This window comes from Triplophysa rosa, linkage group LG8 (assembly GCF_024868665.1).
Source record: "Triplophysa rosa linkage group LG8, Trosa_1v2, whole genome shotgun sequence".
In the NCBI taxonomy this organism is placed as follows: domain Eukaryota; kingdom Metazoa; phylum Chordata; class Actinopteri; order Cypriniformes; family Nemacheilidae; genus Triplophysa; species Triplophysa rosa.
The window spans coordinates 12275648-12286010 of NC_079897.1; the positions used below are offsets into that span (position 1 = coordinate 12275648).

At 36.4% G+C, this 10363-nt stretch overlaps 1 pseudogene; it reads left to right on the forward strand.

The window, feature by feature from the left end:
• Window positions 1-1994: 1994 nt before the first annotated feature.
• Window positions 1995-8186, forward strand: LOC130557782 (patched domain-containing protein 3-like; annotated as a pseudogene).
• The last annotated feature ends 2177 nt before the right edge of the window (window positions 8187-10363 follow it).

Here is a 10363-nt window from a genome sequence, read left to right on the forward strand (position 1 = left end):
TTCAGAATGGCTGAAGGATGGGAGACGAGTGACTGAGTGCACTGCTTATTAATTACATTTAAAATTATAAAATGTTATATTGATCTGTTTGGCAGTCAACCAGTGGGAAAAAACAGTTGCAAAAGGCAACCATTTGGTCGCAGTCTCCCCCAGAGCGCTAACCATACTTAATTTTAAGACCTGCTGACCCTGGGAAATTTTTTAATACAACAGTGTATATTATAATATTGTCAGTCTTGTCTTTTGCTATTTATCAAGCTCTTGCAGTTAGACCCACTGTATATGGATTATCAGAAAACATCACAGATTTATTGTGTTGTTTACAAAGACATATTTTACTAGTTTACATTGATGTCAGTGTACAGGTTGTCAGGTCTGTGTTTTTCAATATATTCATACATCTCTTATGCTGCTACTACTACTATGACTCCCAACACTACTACCACAGCCTGGAAATGAATAGTTGCAAAAGTTAATTATAAAAACTACACACTAAATGTTGCTGTTTTTATATTTTATTTGTTTGTGCATTTCTGATCAAGATTTCTAACTTAGGTTTTATTCACAGCTTAACCGGAAAATGCTTGGATATGCAACAGAAGAATCTCTGTCAAGCTCAGAGTTCAGCGAGATTGAATATTTACCGGAAACAGAAGAAGATTCAAAAACTGACAGTTCAGAGAAGGAAGAGAGTTTGGAAGAAAATGTCAATAAGAGACAGAAGGTTCAGAGAACATCCTCGAGATGCCAAACATATAAAAGAAAGCGTGTGACACGTTCTAGTGGTACCAATGAAGTAGAATCCACTTCATCTGATAATTACTCTGGACAATCCACTTCACCGGATAATACAGATGTGATGGTCATGAAGCTAAAGAAGAAGGAAGATGGCGGCAGGCTATACAATAAAAAGCACTACTGCCTGTTCTGTTTTCAACCCTTCAGTAAAATAGCAAGGCATTTGGAAGTGAAGCACATGGATAAGACCGAGGTGGTCAGAGCAATTTCTTACCCTAAGGGGTCCAAGCAGCGAAGGATGCAGCTTGATTTATTAAGAAATAAAGGAAACCGGTGTCATAACATTGAGGTGCTTAAAGAAAGAAAAGGTATGGTAATACCGCGCCAGCTGTCTTCTTCACCAGCAACAGCGAGTGATTACTTGCACTGTGTGAACTGTGATGCATACCTGAAGAGGAAATCCTTATGGAGGCACATGCAGAGATGCCATCTAAGCAGAAAAATCAAAGGATAACAGCCAGGAAAAACTCGAGTTCAGGCCCTTTGCATGTACACTGAACCAGTTCCAGAAAATGTGAATTCACGATTTTGGAAAATGGTGCTTGAAATGCATGAGGATGAGATAACAAAGATTGTCCGCAAAGAGAACATCATTTTGAAACTAGGGCAACATCTCTTTTCAAAGCATGGCCATGATGTCACAAAGCATGAATATATCAGACAAAAGCTGCGTGAGACAGGGAGACTAATTCTCCAAGCAAAAAAGAACAGCAAGTTGAAGGAGGTGTCCGATTTCTTTGTACCTGCTAATTTCCCTCACGTGATTGAAGCAGTTCACAGTGTTGCTGGCTTGAATGAGGAAACAGGTACATTTAAAACACCATCTTTAGCACTGAAGTTAGGACACAACCTTAAGAAAATGGCCAACATTATTGAATGTGAGGCAATGATGTCAGGTGATGACAATGCTCTAAGCAATGTCCGAGCATTTAAAAAAATCTGTGATACTAAGTGGAGTGAGTGTGTGTCATCCAAGGCTCTCCGAAATTTGAGTGAGGCAAAATGGAACTGTCCACAACTTCTTCCATTTGCTGAAGATGTTAAAAAAAATGCACCAGTATCTTGACGGAAAGAGTAAGGATTACCAAACAAAACTTGAAGAAAACCCAAATAAGAAGAACTGGGCGGAACTTGGGAAAATTACACTTTGTCAGTTAATCCTTTTCAACCGAAGAAGAGAAGGAGAAGTATCAAAGATGACTCTTAATGCTTTCACTTTGAGGGATACTTCGTCAATCCATCCAGATGTAGAGCTTGCTTTGTCATACCTTGAGAAAAAACTTTGTAAGCACTTCCAAAGGATTGAGATAAAGGGCAAACGAGGACGAAAGGTCCCCATTCTCCTCACACCTAATATGATGACATCAATGGAGTTGCTTATCAAGACTCGCCGTAACTGTGATGTGCCTGATGAGAATGTGTTCATGTTTGCAAGACCACAAGCACTCAGTTACTTCAGAGGATCAGATGTTATTCGTCAGATTGCTCGCAGCTGTGGAGCAAAACACCCAGAGGCATTATCCTCCTCGAGACTGAGGAAACATATGGCTACTATGTCCAAGGTTCTGAACCTAAAGGACAATGAAATGGATGACCTTGCAGACTTCCTGGGACATGACATCAGAGTCCATCGTCAGTATTACAGACTCCCTGAAGGTACATTGCAGCTTGCAAAGATTAGCAAACTTCTTATGGCAATGGAAAGAGGACAGCTCTCCGAATTTAAAGGGCAGAATCTAGATGAGATCCACATTGATCCAAAAGGTAAAACAGGCCTAAGTAAATAACTAAATCCATGAACACATTTTTCTTTTTTATTTATCCGTGTTAACTTTGTTTTATAGAGAGAGTACTGATGGACAGTGATGAATCGGATGCTGAGAATGACATGACTGCTACTTCACCTCCGTCTTCATCAGGTATGGAGTCAACTACTGAAAGGGAATTATGGGAAAGCTAAAAAGGCTGAAACTTACTGGAAGAAATATTTGAGTGTGCTTACTGATATTTAGGAGTTCTCGTTAAATATTATTTTACTAAAAGAGAGCATTTGTGTTCAGGAAAATCAGTGAAGTCCAATGCTGAAGGTGAAGAACAAAAAAATAAACAACCAGCCAAAGGTAAGACTTAATGGGGTGGTGATTTCATCTATTTAACATTCTCTTGTGTCTGTCAGTCGGTCTGAAGTTGTGTTTGACTGTCCTTTCATCTATTTTACATTCTCTTGTGTCTGTCAGTCCTGTCTTGAAGTTGTGTTTGAACTGTCCTTTATTCTATTTTACATTTCTTGTGTCTGTCACGCGTCTATTGTCTGAATTGTGGGTTTGACTGTCCTTTCATCTATTTTAACATTCTCTTGTGTCAGTCGGTCTGAAGTTGTGTTTGACTGTCCTTTCATCTATTTTAAATTCTCTTGTGTCTGTTCAGTTGAAGTTGTGTTTGACTGTCCTTTCATCTTTTTTACATTCTCTTGTGTCGTCAGTCTGAAGTCTGTGTTTGACTGTCCTTTCATCATTTTACATTCTCTTTGTGTCTGTCAGTCTGAATTGTGTTTGACTGTCCTTTCATCTATTTTACATTCTCTTGTGTCAGTCTGTCCTGAAGTTGTGTTTGACTGTCCTTTCATCTCTATTTTCACATTCTCTTGTGTCAGTCGGTCTCTGTCTGAAGTTGTTTTGACTGTCCTTTCACTCTATTTTACATTTCTTGTGTCAGTCGGTCTGAAGTTGTGTTTGACTGTCCTTTCATCTATTTTACATTCTCTTGTGTCTGTCAGTCTGAAGTTGTGTTTTGACTGTCCTTTCATTCTATTTTACATTCTCTTGTGTCAGTCTGTTGAAGTTGTGTTTGACTGTCCTTTATCTATTTTACATTCTCTTGTGTCTCTGTATCAATAAGTTGTGTTTGACTGTCCTTTCATTATTTTACATTCTCTTGTGTCAGTCTGTCTGAAGTTGTGGTTTGACTGTCCTTTCATCTATTTACATTCTCTTGTGTCTGTCGGCTCTGTCTGAAGTTGTGTTTGACTGTCCTTTCCACTATTTTACATTCTCTTGTGTCAGTCGGTCTGAAGTTGTGTTTGACTGTCCTTTCATCTATTTTACATTCTCTTGTGTCTGTCAGTCTGAAGTTGTGTTTGACTGTCCTTTCATCTATTTTACATTCTCTTTGTGTCTATCTGTCTGTCTGTCGTAGTTGTGTTTGATTTTTGTTTCAAAAATCCCCCCATAAATTCTGAGTTAAAATTATGGTGTTTATATATTTAGAATTGCAGTCCTCATGTCTACCTTCTAGACAGGAATTCCCAAATGTAGCAAAAACAAGTATCGTGGTGTGGGGGGGGGGGTTGTGTGTGTGTGTGTGTGTGTGTGTGTGTGTGTGTGTGTGTGTGTGTGTGCGTGCGTGTGTGCGTGTGTGTGCGTGTGTGTGTGTGTGTGTTTTGCACTTCACAGTTGCACAATCTTTTAATGACTCAACAGTTTATTTTAAAATTCTTTAAAGGTTTGCAAGATCACAATGACACCGATGGGCCCTGTCAAGGAGAACACTAAATATGTTTACATGTCTGTTGCCATGTTTTATACTGCAAAGTGTTACGAGTTAATACAAACTTCTTGTTCTATTTTATTGTGTATAGTGTTTCTAATTAAGCTATTTTGTGTTTATTATTATTTTTTGGTTAGTTTAATTTGCAAAAATGTAAAAAGATCTTTGTTAATATTACTAAATGATGCAATAATTTCAGGAATGTTTTCTGTTGTAACTTATTTAAAACAGCCATTATTTAATTTCACCTTACTTGAATGTTGAACATTGTTGAGAAATTATTAACTTTTTAATTTGATCATTTCTACAATGTTTCTTGTAAAGATGTTTTTTGTTCATTTTATTGTTTATTTTTTATTTGGTGGAATTAATTTCCAAAAGTGTAAAATGTTATTGTGAATATTATGTTACTAATAAAATTGTCAATATTGGATTTAATTATTTCAGGAATGTTTTCTGTTATACCCTGTAAGCAGGCCATTTTTATTTCTCTTTACTGAATGTCAAATATTGTTAATAAATTATTAACTTTTTCATTTTTTTGTTTATACGGTGTTTCTTACAAAGCTATTTTGTGTTTGTTTATTTTATTATTTTGTGTTATTTTGTTGAAACGATTTTCAAAAATGTAGAATTCTTATTGTCGGTTAATAAATTATACAGTTACTTCACAAATGTTTTCTGTTGTAAATTGTTTTGAACATAAAGCCATTTTTTAATTTCTGGCCGATCAGGGCCGGAATAAAAGCAAACTGTGGCCCAGAATAGGTTCAGTTCTGGTTCATTTGGTTGAATTCTGGCTGATATATGATATTGCTATGGTTTATTTGTGGCCCAGATCTGGCAAACAGGAGCGGACCGCCCAATTGCCATCATTCCATGCGGTATGTGGGCCGGATGTAAGTGTCTGGTGTGGGCCGGATCTGGGCCAGACTAAAAGCAAACTGTGGCCCAGAATAGGGTCAGTTCTGGTTCATTTGGTTGAATTCTGGCTGATATGTGGTATTGCTATGGCTTATTTGTGGCCCAGAGCTGGCAAACAGGAGCGGACCACCCAATTGCCATCATTCCATGCGGTATGTGGGCCAAATGTAAGTGTCTGGTGTGGGCCGGATTTGGGCCACAGGAATTTTGCTATCTGGGTGGTAAATATAATTCTATACATCACCTTCAGTGGGGGTGCAAAACAAAAATTAACTATGAGAAAGAAGAAAAACACTCTGAAAATTCAACAGCAACATTTTAATTTGGCTTCAAATAAACCACATTCTTTACAGTTTTCAAAGCTTCTATTTCACAAACAATGGTTTATAAATTTGCTGCTAGTTTTAATTTACTCTTTCAGAGTTCTTGTTTACTTAAAAATGTGAATTTTTTTACTTAAAAATCTAAACATTGTTCATTAAGTGCAACTGACCTCAGAGTGCATTTGTGTGTTACTTTAATTGATTTTTTTCTTAATAATCATCTAAAGATGTTTATATTAACTCTGATGTCGATATATAGAATGTCTTAATTCAGTTATAATTGGATTATTTTTACATTTTTGTTTTTACAAATGTAAGGAGTCTATTTGAACTCTACAATATTTGTCGTAAAGTCTGATTGTTTTGCTATTTTGCTAATGTCTTATTGGTTTCCGGATAGTTCACCCCAAAATTAAAATTATTACATTCTTTACTCACCCTCTTGTCACTTCAAACCTGTAAGATGTTCTTTCTTCCGCATAACACAAAAGAAGATATTTTGAAGAATATTGGTGATCGAACAACGGTGGTACCCATTGACTTTGGTTTTGTGTGAGAAGTGAATGGGTACCACCATTGTTCAGTTACCAAAATATCTTCTTTTGTGTTCTGCAGGATAAGGAACAAAAAAGTCATACAGGTTTGAAATGACAAGAGGGTGAGTAAATGATGACAGAATTTTTATTTTTCGGTGGACTATCACTTTACTTTTCCTAAAACTGATGTTTAATTACAAATTGAAATGAAAAGACTGCTCCATCAATGTTAAGCTCCATGCTATTAAATAAAAAAGAAAAAGAAAAAAGTCATACTTAAAGTTAAATTTAGGATTAGCCTAGGTCAACTTTAGCTGTTCTGAGTGTTTTAGTCCCTCCTAGGTGATGTTCTTGCCAGTGTGGCCTCCTAAATGAGTTTCCCAACCCTGACCTGAACTAAGTAAACAATTTAGTAAGTAAATACTAACAACTTATGTATAATCTCTGCTTTTTTGCAGGTATTGGAGTTGATGACATGTTCATCATGATCTCCTGCTGGCAGAAGACTAAAGTTAAAGAAGAAGTTGAAGATCGTTTAGCAGAAACATATAAAGAAGCTGCTGTGTCACACTGACAGATGTGATGTCTTTCTACATCGGTCTGTTGACTCCATTCGGCTCTGTTCAATCTTTCTGCATGTACACCAGTACAGCTATTCTCTTCTGTTACATCTTCAACATCACTTTCTTTGGTGCTTGTCTTGCACTGAATGGAAGGAGAGAGAAGGGTAATAAACATTGGCTGACCTGCATGAATGTCCCAGAAGTCGATAGTGTTGATGCTACTGGTAATGTGTGTTGTGTTGGTGGAGCTTATGATAAAAACACTGGCACTGATGAGGCAATGCCAATGGATTTATTCTTTAAAAATCACTACACCCCGTTTCTGACAAAGACCTGGGTAAAGATCTCTGTGTGTTTGTTTTATTCTGGCAGTTAGCATCTATGGATGTCTTCAACTACAGGAAGGTCTTGATCTGAAACATTAAGCAACAGACGGCTCATATGTTGGTAGTTGCTATGATGATGATCAATTCTTTTCTTCTTATGGTCCCAATGTCATGTTAGTCCTAACAGATGAAAACTTTCAGTATTGGAGTTCAGGTGCACATCAAAACCTTGACTCGAAAATTTTCTAAATCTGTCAACGGCGTCAAAACATTCAGAAATTACACCCATTTCATGGCTTCATGCATATATGAACTTTGGAGAGAGCGCTGGTATAAATTTAGATATTGAAACACAATTCAAACAAAATTTAACTAGGTTTCTTAATGGTTCTGGTTTTAGTGAAGATGTAAACTTCACTAAATGTAAAGATTTTGGCATCACGTATTTTCATTCAGACTGTGAACATCAGGACATCAGTCGATGAGAAGAACATGCTGAATGCATTCAGAGAAACAGCAGCAAAATGTGGAAAGTTACAGACGGCTGTTAATGTAATGGTGTATCACCCTGCGTTTATCTATTACGATCAATACGCTGTCATAGTCAGTAATACACTTCAGAATATAGTCGTAGCTACGTGTGTAATGTTAGTTATTTCACTCTTGTTAATCCCAAATCCTCTCTGTTCTGTCTGGGTGACATTTGCTATCGCATCCGTCATTGTGGGTGTGACTGGTTTCATGGCATTATGGGATGTTAGTTTAGACTCAGTATCTATGATTAATCTGGTGATCTGTATTGGATTTTCTGTGGATTTCTCTGCTCACATATTTTACGCTTTTGTGTCCAGTGAGGAAGCGTCCGTGAATGAAAAAGCCAAAGATGCCCTCTATAAACTGGGATATCCAATAATACAAGGTGCAGCTTCCACTATTGCAGGTGTAGTGGTGCTTGCTGCTGCAAAAAGCTACATCTTCAGGACCTTCTTTAAAATCATGTTCTTAGTCATTCTGTTTGGAGCCGTCCATGGCGTTGTGTTCATACCTGTGTTCCTCACTTTCTTTGGCATTTGTGACGGATGTCTAGTACCAAACCTGACAAAAATACACAGTGTGAAATGCAATCTGAGAACAGCAATAGAAAAGCTGAACCAGTATCAACAGCAATGAGGAATGGTCAGACAAATGAGGGATTTATTGATCCTGACTGTTATTAAGTTGTAACGGGGTTCAATAAATGGAAGAAAGGAGGCGGGAACCGGCAAACATTTAAGACTAAACTTTAATAAAAAATAAACAAACAATAATACGGACGTAAAAGTAGGCCGGCAGCCCCTCACAGACGACTGCCAGCCACACAAACATAAACACATAAAGAAAACTTAACATATGTCCGGGCCCGGTCCTCTCTCGTCGGCAGTCCCGTCGATTCCTCCCTTTATGCTCCCAATCTCCTTCGTGGGCGATGCGGGATCAGCGCACGCACAGCTGATTTCCATTATCACTCACGCCACCGGCCCGCGGCTCCCGTCCGACCTTCCTCGCCACATGAGTATAGCTTTATATTTTCAAATGATGTCACCCAGTGTTTAGTCATTGTGTAGAACAGAAAAGACCTTCAAATACATCAGGGTTTGTGAATTATTGTTTGATCTGTGTGAGACAGTTGTACAATATCACATAAACCAAAACTAAAGTTTCATTTCAATGTTTCATTTCATATTAAAATATGTATGTATAAACAAATCTGACAATGTTATATTAATTAGTTTACAAAACTGTGTGGTTATACTTTAATATGGTACTATGACCTATTTTATATCTATTATATTTTATACACAGAGTTTTAAATAAAATTGTAAATATGTCATATATATATATAAATAATCTTTTAAATTAATCAAATATTTTGTTATGTAATTTTCTTGCTTGAGCCTAATTGTGTTTAATATAACAACGCAAACACTCAAATCAACATTAAAATTATTCTATGCCTTAATATCAAGTTTTTAATTTTCATTTCTTTCTTGTTTTGATACATTAGCAGTTGTTTAAGTAATGCTATTTGTTGTGTTTGCCATCATTTACATTAATCCTTTTTACATTGATTATGGATTATTGACTTAGATGGGGCTGTATATTAGAAATGATATTTAGTGTGTAGCAACATTAACGTGGTAGTCCAAAATTCTATACCAACAGGAAAACACTTCATAAAATGCACATACTGTAATATAAACAATTACAGACAAAGAACAGGACTGTAAATAATCCTATTTTCAGCGGCTCAAATATAATGGACAAATTAATATAATCATTGATGAAATGTTATTGTCAAATGTAGCGTATGTAGAGAAGCGCGCGACAACGGAGTATAATCCAAAGGATATCTTTTATTAGATCCACGGGGAGACAGGAACAGAAAAACACGTTAACATAAAACAATACCAGACACAGAACAAAGGAACAAATTGAATATATATAAATATATATTTTATATATATATATATATATATTAGTGCTGTCAATCGATTAAAAAAATTAATCGGATTAATCACACATTTTTTCTGTGATTAATCACGATTAATCGCACACAACAATTATATTTTAATATATACTTTTACATTTTAATAATTTCACATTTAATCTTCAAATTGATGTAGAAACAACATATTTCTTTAACAGCATCATTTTATGAAAGCTAACATTTTGATATAAGTATTGTAACTGATGTCTCTATTAAATTGATTATTTTAACATTAATTATAGCCATTCAACAGTATAATTGAGAGCTCATGTAGGAAATTGAAGGACACTTTACAGTCTTTAATGATAAATTATAAATTAAATGCAGAAGAATTCTCATTAAAGCTATAAAATCACATTGATTTCTTCTTTTATTTTGTTCTTTGATTAACATTAGTGACAGGAGTTAGAGCAGCACGTTTAAGAACGCGGTCCCTTTAAGAGCGGTCTCAGTACGCAGATCTGACCGTCACCGCACTCCCATTTTCACAACTCTTTGCATTCATTTAAGATTTTATTTTACACTTTGAAGTCTGTGCTTAAGAAAATGCTAGACAAAACGGGCTTTCTGACATAATCTTGTGTGGTTTTATCCATTCAAGCACGGAAGAGAACTTAACACGGATGCGCTGTCTGACAGAGATTCACCGATTCACCAGACTGGACCTCGCGTTGCGTTTTGCCGCGTCCCACAGTTTATAAGCGGTCTATCTCCATTTAACGCGTCAAAGCAACTGTTTCAAATCGCGCTTAAGTGGTTTAAAAGCCTGTACACGAATAAGAGCGTGATTACATAATGTAACGCTAGACAAAGGATGTCA